The following is a 17924-nucleotide window of genomic DNA, read 5'->3' as shown; positions in this document are numbered from 1 at the left end:
GCTCTCCAGCCAGTACCTAACTAAGCAGAATCAAGTCATAAAGTTGCCCAAATAAGCAGCAGTCTGGTGTCATCATTGGGGGAGTGCGAGGGTAAATAGAATGCCGGTGTCACAGAGATGCAAGCGCCTTGTGTACTCCCTGAGGCATCTGGTGGGTCACTGTGGGATACCGGAAGTTAGACTAGATGGGCCTGGGGGGCCGATCCAGCAGGGCTCTTCCAATGTTCTTATGGTCTTCTGGCTGGTTTCTTGCTGTGAACTCTGTATCTGTTCACATCACATGACATGAAATTGTGGCTCAGCCCATATGCGGGCACACTACATGCCTTGATGTTGAGCGTCGAGGCACTGTATGTCTCCAGTCTCTGCCTGTTTCCTTGCTTGGTATTCAGCATCAGGGCAGCTAAGAGATGGCAGAGGAAAGCAGCTTTAAATCCTGATGGTTGGGGGGGGGGTGCTTTGGGCTTTAGTAAATGGTTTCTTTGCAATGAGGAAAGTTTGAGAGTTGCCTGGTTTCTTTTGTTAGGAAAGAGTCCTCTGTTACGGTCAATGGCAGAAGACTTTTCCTACCTACCATTGACCAACCTGCATAATTTTATCCCATTTTTCCCCCCAGAATTTTACCACTCTTGAAATCACCTCCAAGTTCAACTCCCCCCCGTTGCCCTTGAACCCACAAAGGCAGTGTGAGGTTAGTTACCCAGCATGCCCCAATCCACTAATTTGAGGACACTGAGGAAAGGTCTGGCAGAAAACATTTTATTTATTGCTGCTACCAAAGCAAGGTAGCAAGGAGGCCAGTTGCCTCAGATCGTGCGCAAGGGCCAGCTGGACGCAGCCAGCCTTTTATACTCAGTTCAAAGCAATACATTAAACAGGCAAAAAGTCCAGTAAATTTCCATCCCTGCCTCACTCAAACACCCCCTTTAACCCTCCCGTTTGTTGTTGCTTTTTCGAGATAACACAGACAGGCTCTGTCTGGTCTTCAAGGACCAAGGTACTGGGGAACTGGGACTAAGAGCACTGAGTGATGGCATGAAGGCTAAAGGTTTGGAAACTGGTTCCTGAGGCTGTCTTATCGCTATAACAAAAGCGAGGGGTGGAACACAGCTTTTTTTCTAACAAGCATTTTATGACCAGACACAGTGCGGATGTTAAAACGGCATTACTTTGTCCAGAGTTTAGGAGCACAGCATCACTCCCCAGTTTGGCCAATGTCGCATTTGGAGCAAAATGTGCTCAGGTGAGAGCAAACATGTCCCTTAATGCAGATCAGATGTGCAAATTAATAAGGTTGGGGTCCCACTGTTTGATCCAATTACTATATCTGCATTCTAGGAAGGTGGACCTGAAGAAGGAACGATCAATAGCCAGAGGAGAAAAGAGCAACATAGGAGCATGTTTCAAAACATGGGATTTTGAAAAAGGGGATGAGACACAATTTAAGTTCAGGATGGGCCTCCCTTATCCAAAGTGCTTGGGGCCAGAAGCATTTTGGATATTGGATTTCTCCCTATTTTGGCATATTTGCATAAACCTAATGAGATTCTTTGGTGAATGGGCCCAAATCTAAACATGAAATTCATTTATGTTTCACGTACACCTTACACACTTAGCATGAAGGCAATGTTAGATAACCTTTTCAAATAATTTTGAATCATTTTGTGCATATTGGGTGACTTGTCACACGAGGTCAGGTGTGGAATTTTCCACTTGTGGCGTCGTGTTGGCACACAACAAAAGTTGTGGTTTACAGTACACTTTGGACTTCCGAATTCAGGATAAGGGATGCTCAACCTGTCTTTTAGTAGAGCGGTGTTGCAAGCATTCTATCATGGTTGCTTGAGATATTAAACCACCCTGCTCAAATATTTGCACACAGAAGCAAGATGAGCACAGATGTGCCTGCCAAATCGTGAACTTCTGTGAGCAAACTGGATGCTTGCCAGTGGCGTCACCCAGTGCAGGAGACTAGTGCATCACCATGAAGGGCCAGAGAGAGGTCAGACTGGGAAGGCATCCAGCTGGAACGAGGAGTTCTATGAAAGACAATTGTAGAACTATTCAATTGTAAAAATCCCTACGGGGGTTTAGAGCAGCCTGCCTATGTAAACCGCCTTGGATTAAAGTCTGAGGAGAAATCTGACGACCAAAGAAAGGTGGTATATAAATACCAGTATAAATCACCTTCGTGATGGACCTCTTCCCATGCAGTGGGCAAGGCAATGCCCTGGGCAGTGGATGTGGTGATACGCATTGCCCCACCTCACTGGTTTTTTTGGCTATAACTTTTGATTGAATAGAGATATTTCAGCATGGGTTGTTTCACGGTATTCTGCAGTAAATTACTGGTATTGGCAACCTTCAGTCTCGAAAGACTATGGTATCGCGCTCTGCAAGGTGGTTCTGGCACAGCATCTAGTGTAGCTGAAAAGGCCAATCCGTGAGTGACAATCCCTTCCACACTGGGAGCAAGTGCAGTCTGTATCCTTGGCTATGGGCCTTCCTTCTTTGCCTCTTTGCCTCAGACTGTTGGCCAAGTGTCTCTTCAAACTGGGAAAGGCCATGCTGCACAGCCTGCCTCCAAGCGGGCCACTCAGAGGCCAGGGTTTCCCACTTGTTGAGGTCCATTCTTAAGGCCTTCAGATCCTTCTTGCAGATGTCCTTGTATTGCAGCTGTGGTCTACCTGTAGGGCGCTTTCCTTGCACGAGTTCTCCATAGAGGAGATCCTTTGGGATCCGTCCATCATCCATTCAAGCAATATCTATAACGTGATGGCATTAGTTGAAAATACCAAGATTTTAAATAATTTGGCCAGCGTTGCTATCACCCCCATGTGCACGTCACCCAGTGCGGTCCACTGATGCTTGCAAAGGTCCTTTCTCCTTGCAAGCCTCGTATGGTTGATCTCAGTGTTCCAACCATTTATGGGCACGTTCAAGCCTGCGCAACAGAAGGTTTGTGAACGTTCGAGCACCAGCGGCTGTTTGCTTGGAACGTGTGCCCGCAGCGTGCAACTTGTTTTCATGTCGCGCGCCGCGTTGATCGTGCACCCAGTAGTCCCACCGCATCAATGTGGCTCATTCCCGCACAGGGAAAAATAAATAAATAACTCAAAAGTGGAGAATATTCACTGCGCTTTCCTCCTGCCTGGTTCCAAAAGCCAATTGAAGTAGCAGCTATGCCAGTACCCTGGAGCGGAATTTACAACCCAGCAGTCAAACTCACAACCCAGTCAGTCTGGAGAGGCAGTTTCAGACAGAAGGATCAAAGCACGCCACATGTCAAGAGCAGGCAGCTGCTACTGGAGAATTAGCACACCGATTCCTCTGAGGCCGATATGGCAAAATGATCCCGTGTCCTCATGACTTATTCTGAAAGCAAATAACCCAGGAGATCAACAAAATAACAGCTTGTCGGGAGGGCAGGAAGCTGGGGAGTGGGGGTGTGGCACGGAGGAGTTGCGGCCACATGGCTCTTTTTACAGCTCTGCAGTTTCCCTTGTCGGAAAGCGCATCAATGTATGAACAAATTAACAAGGGAGAGCACAAAGAATGGATTCCAAAAGATGTCAGTGTTGTTCTGGCATATTTGTTCAGGGTCCCGGTGACAGGAAACTGAAGATCTGCTCTCTAGAAGCGGATTGACATGACCGGGCTTTTAATCTGTCCAGGCCTGAAGTATTTTGTATTCAAAGATAACGTGCCTTTGTACATGGAGGTTCCGTTTAGCTGCCATGGCCTTATACCTTCTATAAATCAACTGGACACACAATTGCAAATACAGTTCCGCATCCACAGGGGTTTGGTTCCGTGGGGGACTTGGATACTGATATCCACGGATACTGGAGTCCCTTTGAGACATGTTTAAAAAAGTAAACACCATTAAGCTTACTGTTGCAAAATCGTAACATTTGCAAGGCTTCAGGGCAGTCTTCTGCACTCCTGTAAGCCAGTCCTGGGTCGTGTGAGCCCTTCCGTTGGTCCTGGCTTGCCCTAGAATGCATGGTGTGACCTGGAAGTTGCTTACAGGAGCACAGAAGACTGCCCTGCAGCCCTGCAAGTGATATGATTTTGCAGTGCAGTGGTAGGGAAGGCTATTTTCTTACTTTTTTAAAAAAAAATGTTTTTTTAATGGGGGCATCTGTGATTAGTAAAATCTATAGATGCCAGATGCATGGATAAGGTGGGTCCATTGCATTAGGTTCCTCTCTTAGTACAATGGATGTCTCTTCTTCCCCAGGCAAAGAGCCATCTGTTGCACATCTGCCAATTTATTTCTAAAGAAAAATAATGGAATATAGAACCAACCTATCGAATGCTGCCCTCATGGGCAGAGGTCATCTCTTGACATTTTCATTCTTACTTGAACTGAGGCTTAACCTGAGCGAGCATAAAAGATTCACTCCGAGTTAATTAGGTCACACACATCAGTGTGAATGTATATTGAGTTCCTAAAGTCTCTTTCATTAGCTCATTCAGGAGAACATGCCCTTCCTGCATTGGGTGATGTGGGTTTTTCCATACATTCTTAATGCTACGGTGAGGTGTGACTTGCGAAACCGCACATCAAAACCTGACTCAGCGATCTAGAGATTCCTGCTTCCCCTCTGGCACCAAAGGCAGATGTTTTGGTTTTGCGCATGAGACCTAGAAGTGACTTTTCTAAGGAAGACTTTGGGCGTGCATTGCTACAAGCAAGGCTGAAAAAGGAGAGTGCTCTGGGCTCAGGGTGAAGTCAACTTAAGTGTGCAATCTTGAGTGCTTAATTGGCTGGCACAAGTTCCTTGCTGGCCGAGGAGTGCCACAAAAGTGCAGTAAGGCAAGTCTGCGCCGCCTTTCAAATGTTAAGGGAGAGGATGAAAAAATCTCTCTGTTCCCTTTCTTCACACGGTACATCATGTCTAAACCACGATCACATTCCCAGATAGAAGTGCCTCTGATGCGATAAAGGTTACCCACGTGGAAAAAGCTTTTAAGTTTTACACTAGCGCGTGCGTTCGTTCTGACAGTATTACAACTGAAATCTCCCCAAAACACAATTTACGGTAGAGTGATTTGAAGAGTTCTTCCTCTGCTAAGGAATTTACATTTATGACAAAGTCGGCTCGTCTTTCTTTTCCCTCTCTAAATGAGAATTATTGTTCCATGGTGCAATATGAAGTGTAAGTCACACGGAAGGATGAGGCACCTGCCTGGGAAAGATCTGACATGCTGCAGTAATTACAGTTTTCCTTTTTAAATACAATAGCAGTAATTAGTCTACTCAGGGCCACAGGCTTTCCCTCTGATGATTTGTCTAATAATTACCTAAGTTACACCTTAAATTAAGAACTTCCTTCTCTGTCTGTTTGCTTATGCATATTCAATGGTGTCACGAGGGTTTGTGCCACCCGTTGCAGAAGGCCAGCACCTATGATGGACCTCATCCCATACAGTGCGCAGGGCAACGCCCCAGGTGGTGCGCATGGTGATGTACCCTTGCCTTGCCCCCCAATGGTTTTTTGGCTATAACTTTTAATAGAATAAAGATATTTCAACGTGGTTTGTTTTATTGCATTCTGCATGAAATTACACATTGATTGATGTATGACATGATAGTATTATTCAAAAATACTGGGATTTTAAAAATTTTGGTCAGTAGTGGTGTCACCCTCCCTGTGCACATCAGCCAGTGTGGCCTGCACCCCTCCTAGCAATGCTACTGTGCATACCTGAACATAAAGCTGAGCATCAAGGGATTGGTTTTTCTGGTAATTTCACATGGAATATCATCTTTCTCTTGCATTGTGAGACTCCAAACACATGCTTTCAGGATGTATGAAAAGAGAAATATTTGCTGGTAAGGACTGCAATTTGATGTGTAGGGGGGTGGGGGTGTGTGTGGCCTTTTATAGATAATGATCCTAATTAAGTTGTAATCAAAGTCGAGAGATAATAATAATAATAATAATAATACAGGTATTTATATACCACCTCTCTTGGTCGTCAGATTTCTCCTCAGACTTTAATTCAAGGCGGTTTACATAGGCAGGCTGTTCTAAACCCCCGTAGGGATTTTTACAATTGAAGAAGGTTCTGTCTTTCAAGAACCACATTTCAGATGGATCTTTTTATGATCTGGTATCACATTCTGGCCTCCATTTTGCTCCCACACAGACTGACAGTGGCCAAAGAGCTGGTGGAATAACTCGGCATAACTCGGCTTGTCAGCTGCTTCACGGTCTCGCCGTTCACGGTGCCGGTGGCCTCGAACTGGCGACCTTCGGATGTTATCTTCAGGCAAACGGAGGCTCTACCCTCTAGACCAGACCTCCTGCCCGTATGATCATCTGAAAGAGTCTTACAGCCCAATCCTGCACAACTTCCCCCATGCCAATGCAACAGCCCTGGCATGGCTTGTGCTGCATCCCATGGGGGAATTTAGCAGGCAAGAGTTCTCCCTGAGTAAGGGGACATTGGTTTGCTTGCCCAAGGATAAGCCCCAGAAGCCGCAATGGAGCAACTTGGACCTGCACTAGCTCCATCGTTGCGCCATGTTTATGAATTGGGTCTGGAAAGAGGGGTAGCACTGCTGATGCCACCCTCTCTCCCAGGCATGATCTGCCCATCCCTGCCCCCATGGCAGCCCTTTCCCCACTCTGACAGCAGCTGTCAGGGTAAGCTACTTTTCCACAGAGAAGGATATTTTTCAGAGAAGGGTATTTAACCTCAACTTGCAATCTAAAGCAGTGCAACTCTGAAATGAATTTGTGTACCTTGGTGAGGGCAAGATTATCACTTGGTGATGTTGAAGGCAGTGGTGCCATAGTGAGGGTGCGAGTGGTGCACCCTCAGGAGAGGGTGACACCACCCAGTCCTCAGTTCTACGATCTGTGGTCTGCTCTGGGCCCAGCCACTCACCAGTGAGAAAGATGAAGTGACTGGGGCCAGAGTAGGCTGAAGATTGCCAAATGGAGGAGGTCTGGAGGTGGGCTTTTCTCATTAAAAGCTATGTGACAGCCTAGAAGGTCAGAGAAAACATGATTCCATTATACCCCTGAACTCCCAGAATGCTGGGCTCCTGCAGGTAAACACTGCACATGGTGAAGCCCACCTGTAGGACCCCTGGGGTTAAAGGACTTGTTCACACCTGACCTTCAGTCTTCTTCTTGGCTACTCTAGAGGAGACTTTCTGAAATCAGTAGGGGAACTACTGTAGAAAAATCTAGCTTCAGGTTTGCATCCTTAAATTTGGAAAATGAACATACAAAAGCTTCACCATCTGTCTTTTGGCTGATTTTAAAAAAAAAATGCTGTTGAGATGCCTGCAAGTAAGTTAACTTGCAGACTAATTAAATTCCCCAAATAGAGGAATGTTTCTGAATTTCCTATCTTTAGAATACTTCGCTGAATTTCTGCCCAAACTGAAATTCTGTCCAAAACTTCAACGTCAAAAATGTTTCACATTGTACATCCTGAGAACCTAAAATGGATTCTTTCCTGTTTTCGGTATAGTAGAATTTTCCATTTGTGCCTCCTGAATAGTCCAGAACATAACTCCTCTACTAGGGACATGCAATTTAACAAAGGCAATATGGTAGACAGGCATGACTAAACCCTAATAAAAGTCAAGATGGTGTTGAAGTTTGTAATTATCGGCTTCATAATATGACATTGCCCAAATTGTGATGCTTGGGTGTGTTACGAGTTGAGTGTCATCTCCAAAACTATCAGAATAAGAACTCCTGGCACCTGAGATGATGGACCAACCAACCAACACCACCCCCCCCCCCATGGCATGCCAGCCGCTGCCTCTAGAGTCTTCCTCCCACTCCTGGGATTTGAAAAGAAGGAGGGCAATAGAATAGTGAACTAGAGCATAGCTAGAGTTCTAGCCCATCATCTCATTCAAACTTCTGCTCCATTCCCCTCTTCTTTTTTGAATCCAGGAAGCGGGAGGAGGAGAAAAGGTAGTGAAGGTGGGTGAGGAGATGGAGGAGAGCAGCCCACACCAATTTGCCTGAGACCAACTACCTCAGTCAGTCTTAAGGATAGGCTGTCTCTAGTCAGTTTCAGTTTCAGTACCTTTATTGGCATACAGTTTAGAAATCATTAAATGCTTTCATACATCTAAAGATTCATTCACTAATAACATAACATACCAACCTACAGTTAACTCCCATAAATCCTGACTCTAGTCATTTTCCCAGTGAAATCAGTTCTTCTGAAATGAAACTTGGTGTCTGACTACATTTTCTTCCCTTTAGCTTCTGAAATTTCAGTGGTTTCGCTGATATAATGGCACATGTTGCTCTGCAGGCAATAAGGGATAGAAACTAGCCTTTAAAAATAATTTTGATGTCTTGCTTGGTATTGCAGGAGCTGGATTATGTACTTCCTTGCCAATCTGAACGTGCGCTGTATATAAACAAAGGCATGCATGCACTATGATAAAGAGAAATCAATTTAAGCTGAAATAAGGGTCATTTGTGATGTGTGAAAATATGTAATATATTTTCATTGTCTTCTGGAAGGCCCATGACATTTCAGTTCAGATGTTTTCGATGATGGGGAAAAAAATTGGAGGGGGGACTGAAGCTTGTGGTGCCTGGCCAGAATCTCCTACTGCCTAATGAACTCAGTCCTGTAGAAATGGGCCTACAGACAGACAACTCCATTTGAAATCCCTCCAGCTTTCCCTGGCAGTTTGAAATTAAATTTCTGAAGGGCAAATCTAATGCCGACTTCATTCGGAAAGCCACAGACAAGTGTGCCTCTTCTGGGCTGGCTCTCTCAAATTCAATTTGGGTGGTACTCCAAGTTCTAATGTTGTTTGTGTGTATGTGTTTGTGGCTCTTTTTAATCCTGCTGATCTGCTTTGAAGACTTGTTCTACTATGATGAACAGAGAAAGATACATTAATTATTGTACTCAAGCAGGAGTCCATAGCTAAGCAAATGCAATTAGCTGAAACATTGTAATGTCTCTCTCTCTCTGTCTCTCTCTCTCTTGCTCTCTCATAATACACATGCAGAGAAATCATTAGATGACTCACAGATGAAATTTTTTTTCTTTAGAGAAGGATGATCCAAACAAAGACACAGGATATCTAAGTTAATGCCACACTAATGGGCTTTCAACCATCCTACTTCTTACCCTCACCCTAAGTGGTTTTATCTCTACATGTTCTATGCATTGGGGGGGGGGGGGAGGATTGTTTCAGATTTCAGTGGCCAGGGTGAGTGCATTGAGCATTTGTGAGTAATTTGGTCAAGACATTGTTAGCACCCACATGCCCGATTTTGTCTGATCTTGGAAGGTAAGCAGGGTCAGGCCTGGTTAGTACTAGAATGGGAGACCACCTGGGAATATCGGGTGCTGTAGGCTTATACCATAGTCTTTCGAGACTGAAGGTTGCCAACCAACGAAGCTTTGCAAGCATTCAGATCATGTTTTTGCAAGGGCTTGTTTGGAAACTTTGCAAACTCTCAACACCCTTCCTTCCTTCCTTCCTTCACTGGAGATCTTCCAGCAGAGCCTTGACAAACACCTGCTGGAGATGATTTCAGACAGGGCGGTCCAACACAAGGCCCATGGGCGGCATGAAGCTGGTGAGGTCATTTTTGGTAGCCCTTGAAAAGCCCCACTACAGCCATCATCTACCGCCGCCTCTGCTTCAGCAGCTTTTTAAAATCTCCCTGCCATGATGTTCTGGCTTCTCATTTGGAGGAGAAGCTGGAACAGTGTGGCAGGGAGAACAAAAATCCCCACCACACCCACCACCTTCTCCTCCACCTCTTCAGCGGCTCTGAATTCAGAAGCCATTGGTGGTGATGTCATCACGTGACCCTTCCAACTTTGTAATTCTACTTCACTCAACTGCAGTTCCTTCAGTTAAGCTGAAAGTTCTTTCCTTCTCCCGGCCATTGTTCCCAGCAGGAGACATGGAGCTTCTTTATGACCCCTCTTTATTCTTTCTCCCTTGAATCCTTTGACTCCACGGGAAGCAAAGAAATTTGGAGCTTTTTATCCCCTTTGGCTGTCTCTTTGAAAGCTTTTTAAAGTTTCAAATTTCTGCAAACCTCTGGGGTGTGAGAAGCAACTGGAAAACCCCAACTTCTTTGTGTGTGATCCCATTTTGGCTATAGTCTGATAGTGGCAGACAAGAGCTGAGTTTGCTATTCTAGGAAAGATAGCAGGGAGATCCTACAGTAGTTTCGTACTCAGGTCTGAGAACTTTTTCTCTCCCTTTTTTTTTTCTTTGTTGCAACTGATGTACCAACTGGTTATTGACCATGGCCTCTCCTTTTAAATTCAAAATGAGTCCATCCTTTTTTAAACTAGAGACTGCTAATGCTAACTGGTCCTCATGCAGGGTAGAAACAAAGCTTTAAAATCACAAGCAATCACATTTTAGCCAAAATGAGACACCAGGAGATCAATAAAACCATTCTTGGTGATTGGAATGGAGAGTTTGCAAATGTCCATTATCGGGGATTTTTCTGTTGTTTAGAGTCAGTCCTGGGCTTTCAACTGAATGACTGTCATCTGTTACTGTAGTAACCGCCCCAGTGACAATCTTCTAATTTTTAAAAACATTGCATTTTTCTCTTGGCCAGAGCACCGCTAATCATAGTGCTGGCTAAATGTGTTTTATTTATGACAGTGGGACACACTTGTCCATTTCGATTGTCCAGGATTGCATTGTCCAAATGCTGACAAAGTAGCATTTGACACATCTCTGCTCAAATTCTTATTTATGTCTACCAAGTTAGCCCATAATTTCTTTTTATCGGTCACTGCTATAACTAAGAGCCCGGTCTTATCCAGCACAGGAACAGCGGTTCCAAACAACTTATCCCTGCAACCTGTACTGAATCTGAGCAGGCTGGAGGTCTTCTCAGAGTAAGGACGAGACTGCCCAATGGGGCTTCTTGGAGCTGCGCCAATAATTTAGCTGGTGCAGGTTTGAAAAGCCCTGTGTCAGGCTTCTGAGCCTGACAGAGGTGATAGGATTCAGTGATGGAGGCCTCCGCCAGTCCCATGCCCTCCCAGGCCTTTCGCATCCCTGTTCCACCCTCCACCCCAGGAATGCTTCCCCCACACCCTTCCACCACTCTTCCCACATCCCCGTGCCACTTGGCGCTTACTCGGTCTCTGCCGGCAGCCCAGTCTCCAACTGTGGCTTCCATGTGGTGGCGCAGGCCTCCCTACCTGCAGTGTGTCCTCCCTGGGGGGTACAAATGTGATTTACGGCATGCGGTTGACTGACGGCAGTGAGTTGACAGGGGTGCCCACTTCTGGTTGGCAACCTTCAGTCTCAAAAGACTATGGTATAAGCCTACAGCACCCAGTATTCCCAGGCGGTCTCCCATCCAAGTACTAACCAGGCCTGACCCTGCTTAGCTTCCAAGATCAGGCGAGATTGCGCATGTGCAGGGTAACAGTGCACTCCTCCTTTCCGCATCTCCTCTTCTCTCTACTCTCTTCTTCCTTTTCAAATCCAGAGAGCATAAGGAAGACCAGTGGTGGACATGCCACCAGGAAGGGGCAACACTTGATGTACCTCCTCGCGCAGTGCATGTTTGTGAGTCAGCCCTGAGCTTTTATCTTTCATCCTGGGCTAAAGAGCAGCTTTGGGGCCCAATATGGATCAGGACCTCAGCATGGGCAGCCCCCTTTCCCCATATTGTGGACCAGATCCCCTTATAGTTACTATTTTAAAAAAAAGAAGAAATAAATGTAAGGAAATACATTTATACTTTCATGGTCACGTCTAGCTTGATCCTCAATGTCCCCTCATAGAAGAACAGTATTTGTCTCAAAGAAACACCCATTCTCAAGGCCTGTGTGTGGTAAAAATGCACCTGTGAAACACAGTTTTTATATGTCCACCTATATAAACATATGTTTATATGTCCACCTATATGTTTTATATGTTCAGCTACTAGTGAAAAGTTTCATCCCTGTAAAACAGTGTTGCTCAACGTTTGTCCTCTTGCATGGTCCACTTATTGGAAGTACCGCTGGAAGTAACTGATGATGACATCATCAGCAATGACGTCTGGGTTGGGAGGCCAGATGCGACTCATCCAACACCAGTAAGAGGCTCAGGGCGGACAGGGGAGTTTTTCATGAAAAGCAAATACAGAAGCTCTGCCTGCTGAGCCGAGCCTCCTACTATCACTGCTTCTTGCATTGTGTGTTGGTCTCACTACCAGGCATCTGGCTTCTGGGGGTCCTGCATGTACAACCAGACATCACCTCAAGTACCATCAGAGGCACGAGTACCACTGATTGAGACACGCTGCTGTAAAGTTATCCATTTTGCCGAGTCACAGAATCCCAGAGCCTTCTGAGTTTCATCAAGCAAGCCCTTCCAGTGATGGCATTTGGGCTATTTAATATCATAAAGTATGATATGAATCCCCTCGTCCACCCTCCTTACCACTTAAATGCCAAATTGCATGATTATTTCTGAGATAAGCAGTTGGAAAAATTTTCCGTGGAGCTCGGCAAAATTCAGTAGGTGTTTAAAATGAAGGAAAATGGCCTTGAATACTAAAATCACTGTTTCATGAGGTCTTAATGAACCCATTACTTATGGAAGCATTGAACAAAGAGCAAACCAGAGGAGGGGGGAAAATGGATTTCTCTTTTTCCCCCTAGGAGACATACGTGCTTCACTCTCTAGGGAAAATCTGCAGTCCTGAAAGAGTTTCTCTGCAAGCTGAGTGAGAGAAAGAAGGAAGAAGTTTGTTTTACAAAGAAGCTGAGGAGTTCTCTCTCTCTCTCTGTATGTGTATGGCTATGGAGGATAGGGTCGTCCGCTATTCTAATGATGGAGGGAGCCAGGCTGTTATTGGTGTTCTGAAGTTGGACTTAAACCTGGAAGAGCCATATTCAAATCCCTGTTCAGCCACGAAGCTTCCTGGATGACCTTGGGCCAGTCACTCTCTCTCTCTCATTCTCACCTACCTCACAGGGTTGTTGTGGGGACAAAGGGGGGATACCATGTATGCAACCCTGAACTCCTTAGAGGAAGGTGGTATAAAATGTGGAAAAATAAATATTTTCCATCTATATAAAGAAAATATAATGTATCAGGAAAATATAATATGTACAAGGGCTGACTACCTGGTACAGTGCAGTGGTTTAGAGCAGCGATTTTTGAACCAATGTGCGGCAGCATATTGGTGAGCCACAAGTGGTGTCACAGGTTGCCAATCCTAAGTCAGATCTGACACACACCAGGCAACCTGCTTTCTCAAGTGGTGGCTGCACAATGCATTTCGTACTGCGGCAATAATTCCCTGGGATTCGCTCGTCTGACCACCTCTGCTTTGTAACACTTTGAAGTGGAACAAAGTCTGATCAACTCAAGTCAGTGGTTTTTGTGCTTTGAGATCTCTCTGGCTGTGATGCTTTGCCTTCCTTTCTTGTTGTGTTTTATGCGCTGAAATGGGGCCTGATCAAATTTGCGCTAAAAAGAAGGAAGTTGGGGGGGGAGGCTGAGAGAGCAAGCGAGAATTATTTAAAAAAAATAAATCTGTCTGGTTTAGAATGACACCCAAGCTAACATGTTGGAGCTCTGACTATTCTTAAATAATCCCTCTTTCTTTTAATAGTGTGTCCAGAAAAGCCTGAAGGCTGAGTCTCAAATCCCCTGTGATGGAACCTGGGAAACGGTGCATATTTATCATCAGAACGGATCAATGCTATCCAGAAGTATATATTGCTGCTCAACTATGCAGCCCAAGAAAGGGCCGTGTCTATAAATCTCAGACCTCATTTTTGCAGTGACTACTGCTAATGTCAAAAGTTGTTCATTCATTGAATGATGCTCCCTGGGGAACTGCCTAAGGAACAATGGGTTGCTTTTCAGAAGCAAAAAAAAATGGCTTGCTCCTCAGCACATGATGGATCATCAGCCTGTTCTGGGTGGGGTTACACACCACTTGAAGGACCCACTTCATCGTTTGTGAGTGATCCTGGACCCAGCATTGTTCCCAGATGTAAGCTGTGGCTCATGGTTTAGGCTGATGTGATAACGACATCATTTCCTATGTCAATCAGACTTAAGTATGGTTGCATTGGTTATACCAAAGTTAGACTACTGTGATGCATTCTACCTGGGGCTCCCCTTGATGACCTTCTGGCAAATACTGCTTCACGATTCTAGACTGGCATCAATGTGAAACTTCTGGTTTGGAGCTAGACAGGACAGTTTTTTAGGATGAGAATTCTTTGCAAACTCAAAAAATCTGGGTCAACTGTGCAAGAGTGATTTGTCTAATAAAACAATCTCACACTTTATTGAGGAGCAGGAAGAGGAGGAGGAGGATTGGGGGTTCTGAGGATCCTAGAATAACTACATCAATCAATCAGCAATGGCAGACCAGCTCCCTGAAAGAGAAGCTGTGATCACCACTATGATTTCTCATGCAGTTGGGCATCACAGAAAGTAGGGGAGCATATTCTATCTAGATTATATGTGGTACAATGATGAAGCCCACCTGCTTGAACAGCCAAGAATCCTCTGCAGTGCTCTAGATTTCCATTACAGACATTAAAAGAATGTGTAGCCTCTCTTGCAGAAGCATCTAGTTCTTCCAGACCCAACCCAAGTCATCCTAGCCCCCAAAGTGATATGCCACATGCCACACCCTTACCTGGTAGTGACCAATTACTGCCATTCCCCCTCCTCCCATTCTCTGAATTCTAAAAAGAAAAAGAAAATGTAAGTATGGTTTATGGGCTAGAACAGGGGTGTCATACATAAGCCCGTGGGATGGATGCAGTCCACAGAAGGTCTTTATTTAGCCTTCAGGCTCTCCCAGCACCACCCTGAGCTGCTGAGCTGTGCTGAGGTGTCACTGCTGAAAGAGCAGCCTGCAAGATAATTGGACTCTCCCATATCATGAAAATATGATCAAGATTTGCATATTTTCTCTTCTGTCATTTGCAGCAAATGAGTTCCTAAGTGAGAAAAAAAAGGGTGTATTTCTGGTCATCACCCGCTTAATGACATCATTTCCTGCTTGATAGCACCTTAGCAGGCATCATGAATGCTGTTCGGCGCCACTGCATGGAACAGGTTTGACTCCTTTGGGCTAGAGCATCAAAGACTAGCTCACCGCTATCTTCTCCACACTTCCTGTTTTGCCCTTTTCTTCTTATCATTTTCAAATAAAGAGAGCAAGATGGAGGAGCACTAGTAGAGGTAGGCACCCCCTTCCAATCTGGTTGGTTGGCAACCTTCAGTCTCGAAAGACTATGGTATAAGCCTACAGCACCTAGTATTCCCAGGCGGTCTCCCATCCAAGTACTAACCAGGCCTGACCCTGCTTAGCTTCTGAGATCAGACGAGATCGGGCATGTGCAGGGTAACAGTTGCTGCTCAACTACCTCCATTGGCCTTGTAGATAGGCTGGCCATGTACTTTCCTATTGGAAGTTTTCATGTGCCTTTTCTTTATTCTTTCGTGCATGGTGCTTCTATTCCTAGGAAACGGAACTTTTGATAAAACAAGAGAAAATTAGAAAACCAGCCTAGAGTTGGGGAGGGGTGGGGGAAGCATCATGGAGATTGGAGAGACTGAAGTATGTTTCTGTTTAAAATGTCGCTGTTTAATGGCCTACAGTTTAGTCAACTGAAGCTCAAGGGGGGGGGGGAAACGCTGTTGTAATAATAAAGAGGAAAGTACAGTATTTAAACTTAGGATGAAATGTTTTTTTGTTTTTTCTTATTGTTACTTCAATTAGGTTTTAATTAGCTGCCGGCGTGGGACGTGCAAAGCTGCTAATGAAAACGCATTATCCTCCATTTGCCTGTAACAAGCGTTCTAAGATTCTTTAACCATGGCATTCTCGGTGTAATTACTGTCAGGAATATGAGGGCTGTTTGCAAGGCACCAGGAGGAGAAAGCAGTTGAGCCCCATCTCTTGTGCAAATTAGTCTGTACTAATGAACTCATTAGTGAATTAGCACGGCGTGATTCATTCCGAGCTTAATTGAAGTTTTTGAGACATACAAATATCATTAAGACATGGTACACCATACAGGTCCTAAGGTACGTTCCTCTTGGTTGTTATCACTGGGGGATGCGATGCTGTTGCAATCGTGGAGCCGTCATTCACAACTCACTTGGGCTAAAGTTGTGACTTCTTACGAATGTTGCATTCGTTCACCCTGACACATTAAAAGTTTGCAGTTCAGGCAGTAGCATCATTAGGGGAGTGTAGGGGGGGTGCACACAGAGGAAGACACCACAACTGGCCAAAACTTGGCCTGCCTCCTCCAGTTTGAAGAGACACTTGGCCAACAGACTGAGGCAAAGAGGCAAAGAAGGAAGGCCCATAGGCAGGGAGACAGACCAGGGACAGACTGCACTTGCTCCCGGTGTGGAAGGGATTGTCACTCCCGAATTGGCCTTTTCAGCCACACTAGACGCTGTTCCAGAACCACCATTCAGAGCCCGATACCATAGTCTTTTGAGACTGAAGGTTGCCAACTAACTATACACCATTTGATGTGTAATTTCATGCACAATGCAATGAAACAAACCATATTAAAATATCTCTGTTCTATCAAATGTTATAGGCAAAAAACCAGTGTGTCGGGCCAATGGTACATCACCATGCTCACCAACTGAGGCATTGCCCCGCCCACTGCATGGGAGGAGGCCCATCATGGGGGTGACACGCTGGCCTCCACCATCAGGTGACAGAAAACCTAGTGACATCACTGTGTTCTGGACAGCGGCGGAGGTTTTGCGCAGGAGGATTTGGATTGTTCAGCGCTTATAACGGCAAGCTTGTCATCGTACAAAACTTATTGTCGGGAAACATGTTTGTACTTCATTCTCTGGAGGGCAGCCAACATTGGATTTAATCTGAATTAAAGAGTAATTGCCAAAGATCTATTGTGGCACTTTGAATGGACTTCAGTGCCCACGATGGTTGTATTGGTTGCAATGCTACGTCAGAGTCTGTAGAGACTATTGCTTCAGATCATGAAGTCTTATGTTGGCTTGGTTTTTAATGTGGGCTCACATAGCCGTAAGTGTGTGGAATAAGCATTGCAGAGCATTTAATAATGAATATAGTCATCATTGTTCAAATGCACCAAATATATCAGAGCTAAAACATGATTGAAAGAGAACATCTGAGTTGGATGTAGCTGGAGCAGCAGAAATGCTTCCCCTGCAAGGGAATATTCTTGCTGTTCCTAGCTAAGCTTTTAAAACTATCATCCGTGTTGCTAAATTGGCTCAGCAGATTGAATCCCTTGTTTGCCGCCTCCTTCCGCAAGATCATTTTGACAACAATTTAAAACTTGAAGTTTCTTCCACAGCGTTGGTGCTGCTTGGAGAATGAATCAAAGGCTAGGCTTTTGGTTGGCTTTCTGGTTGTGGTTCGGTTAGGGCCAATAGGGAAATAGATTGAGCTGTATGGATTCCTGTGTTATCCAACCATTTAGACCACTTGATGATAAGCTCGCTAATTTATTTATTTAAGGAATTGATAGCCCATCTTTCCCATGCCAAAACAAATGCCCAATAATCTAACCCAGTGTTCTTCAACCTTGTGCTTTCAACCCCAAAGGAATCATGAAGCCTCTGTTGTGGGGTCACGGCAACTTACAGGAATATAAAAGGTTGAAGACCAGAGCACCGCCAAGTAAAGGAAGAGGTAGCTGGAGATTGTTAGCTACCTGGAGATTGTGTCCTAGTCCAGGTTCTTAGCAATTGTGCTGACGTAGCTTTCACTAGTACTAGGCTTCATGGTAACTTTTTTCTGCTCTCTCTAATAAGAATATTTTATTACAGTGAACAATGTGGGGAGGGCGTTATTGGGGCGCGGAATGGGCGGTGACAGTGCGGGTGGATAGGATACTGGGAGGGGGGTGTCATCAACAGTGGATTCTCAGCCTCCTATTTT

At 45.1% G+C, this 17924-nt stretch overlaps 1 pseudogene; it reads right to left on the bottom strand.

Annotated features, from left to right (window-relative positions):
• Positions 1-15266: 15266 nt before the first annotated feature.
• Positions 15267-15386, bottom strand: LOC136659723 (5S ribosomal RNA; annotated as a pseudogene).
• Positions 15387-17924: the final 2538 nt, after the last annotated feature.

The sequence above is a fragment of the Tiliqua scincoides genome, chromosome 8, assembly GCF_035046505.1.
Source record: "Tiliqua scincoides isolate rTilSci1 chromosome 8, rTilSci1.hap2, whole genome shotgun sequence".
Lineage (NCBI taxonomy): Eukaryota > Metazoa > Chordata > Lepidosauria > Squamata > Scincidae > Tiliqua > Tiliqua scincoides.
The sequence above is the reverse complement of the archived record's forward strand: the minus strand, read 5'-3'. Positions and strand labels throughout refer to the sequence as shown.